The sequence below is a fragment of the Bombina bombina genome, chromosome 5, assembly GCF_027579735.1.
Source record: "Bombina bombina isolate aBomBom1 chromosome 5, aBomBom1.pri, whole genome shotgun sequence".
In the NCBI taxonomy this organism is placed as follows: domain Eukaryota; kingdom Metazoa; phylum Chordata; class Amphibia; order Anura; family Bombinatoridae; genus Bombina; species Bombina bombina.
Genome location: NC_069503.1, coordinates 217,639,034 through 217,641,533, shown reverse-complemented (window position 1 = coordinate 217,641,533; position 2,500 = coordinate 217,639,034).

The window sequence follows — 2,500 nt, the reverse complement described above, 5'->3', positions numbered from 1 at the left end:
TTCCTTCCTTCTCTATTTTTTAGGTTTATTTTGGTTGGAATGGGTTATGCAGTTCAGTTTATAGCACTGTTATGTGAAGTGCAAACCGCAAATCTGACGTCTGCGTGGCTCCCCTTAGGAAATAGTTATATGAAAAATCCAAATATTCTGTGATAGCATCAGCACTGCAAGCTTGACCCTGTTAAATACCAGATTTCTCCCAAGGATAACAACATTTTCCTTAAATATAACAATGTACATTATACCCATTTCTTAAAAAAAATATATACACTGTTCTTTTGTATGTGTGCATAAGATATTCTGTTTATGAACAACAACTGACATGTTTTTTACATTTTATTTCATGTGTTTATATTTATTGGTTTTATTATGTATATACACATCTTTTTATGGTTATGGGTTCTTAAAAGATTGGTGTGGCATTGAAGGCAACATGGCTGTGAAAATATAAGTGTGTGCATCTAAGTGCATGTGTGTGGTCTCTTATTAAACCCATGGAAACTGGAGAAGGAGAGGAATGATTAGCAGTGACATACAAAGGGTTAACCTAAACCATAACTATCACCTTGACCAAAATTAATTAATTAAAATTAAACTCTGGACCTAACTATATCCAAAATATAAAAACCCTAGTACTAACTTTAATCAAAATAATAGGCCCTAATCAATGTCTAAAACCTTAAAGGGACACTGAACCCAATTTTTTTCTTTTGTGATTTAGATAGAGCATGCAATTTAAAGCAACTTTCTAATTCACTCCTATTATCAAATTTTCTTCATTCTCTTGGCATCTTTATTTAAAAAACAAGAAATGTTAGTTTAGATGCCGGCCCATTTTTGGTGAACAACCTGTGTTGTTCTTGCTGATTGGTGGATAAATTCACCCACCAATAAACAAGGGTTGTCCAGGGTTCTCAACAAAAAAATAGCTTAGATGCCTTCTTTTTCAAATAAAGATAGCAAGAGAAAGAAGAAAAAATGATAAAAGGAGTAAATTATAAAGTTGCTAAAATTACATGCTCTATCTAAATCCTGAAAGAAAAAAATTTGGGTTCAGTGTCCCTTTAACCATAGCCCTAACCTGAATCCTAAACACTAACATGAACCAAAATCATGGTTTTCTTCTTTCAAATGAGTGCTCCCCCTAAAGTACAGGGGAACTTTCCACAATCAATATATATATATATTTTTTATGGCAAGTGATGCTTTTTTGAAGACCCTATTTTTCCATGGTTTTATCTAGAGGGACATTCAATTAGAAATTTGATTGCTACTTTGGAGTCAACAAGGATTTTTTTTTTTTACCTTTGAGGCACTATTGGAAATTCCTATTGGAAGGTGTAAAAGGTTAAATGGACACGAAGCACCATTTTTTCTTTCATGAGTTAGAAAAAGAATGCCATTATAAACAACTTTTTAATTTACTTCTATTATCAAATTTACTTAATTCTCATGATATCCTTTGCTGAAAGGCATATCTAGATAGGCTCAGCAGCTGCTGATTGGTGGCTGGTGAATGCCTCATGTGGTTGGCTCACCCATGTGGATTGCTATTTCTTCAACAAAGGATATCTAAAGAATGAAGCAAATTAGATAATAGAAGTAAATTGGAATGATGTTTAAAATTGTATTCTCTATCCGAATCATGAAAGAAAAATGTGGGGTTCAGTGTCCCTTTAAACTGGATGGACTTAAGCCTTTTTCAACTTTTATTACTATTGAACTATGTTACTATGTTAGGGAGGACTACTGTCTCGCTAACGAAACGCACAGAACAGAATGAAACTCTATGCTGGAAAGAAAGGACTCCTGCCACTGCCATTGGTAGGGGATTGCCATAAAACGGCAATCTCAAATGTTCTGTACACAGGGTCTATAAACAAGCCTCTGTTCTCTAAATACATCATACACCACACAACACACTCACATATACACACACATACCTACACACATATATACAGGTGGCCCTAGTTTTACAACGGTTCAATTTACACCGTTTCAGAATAACAACCTTTTTTTCCAGTCATGTGACTGCTATTGCAAAGCATTGATAAGCAGTGCATTTATTAAAATAGCCAGTAGGTGGAGCTGTCCGCTTGTGTTGCAGCAACGCCAAGCAAGCTGAAATTAATCAATTTAACCAGACCTGAACTATCGAGCAGATTTCAAAGGAACAAGATCTTCCTGTCTATAAATCAGTCCAGATTGGAATGCATAGAAAGAACTGTTTGCAGAAAAATGCAAGTGAAGTCTGTGTTGTGTGATTATTTTATTAGGTTTATAATGCTGTTTAGCAAATGTTTTTGTTCATTTAACTTAGTTTAATTATATATTCTGTGTTGTGTGATTATTTTGTTAGGTTTATAATGCAGTTTAGCATTTAAAGTCTTCATTTCAAAGCTTTAAAAATAATGTATTAGGTGTTACTTATGACAATTTTGAGAGGGGCCTGGAACCTATCTCCCTCACTTCCCACTGACTTACATTATAAACTGGGTTT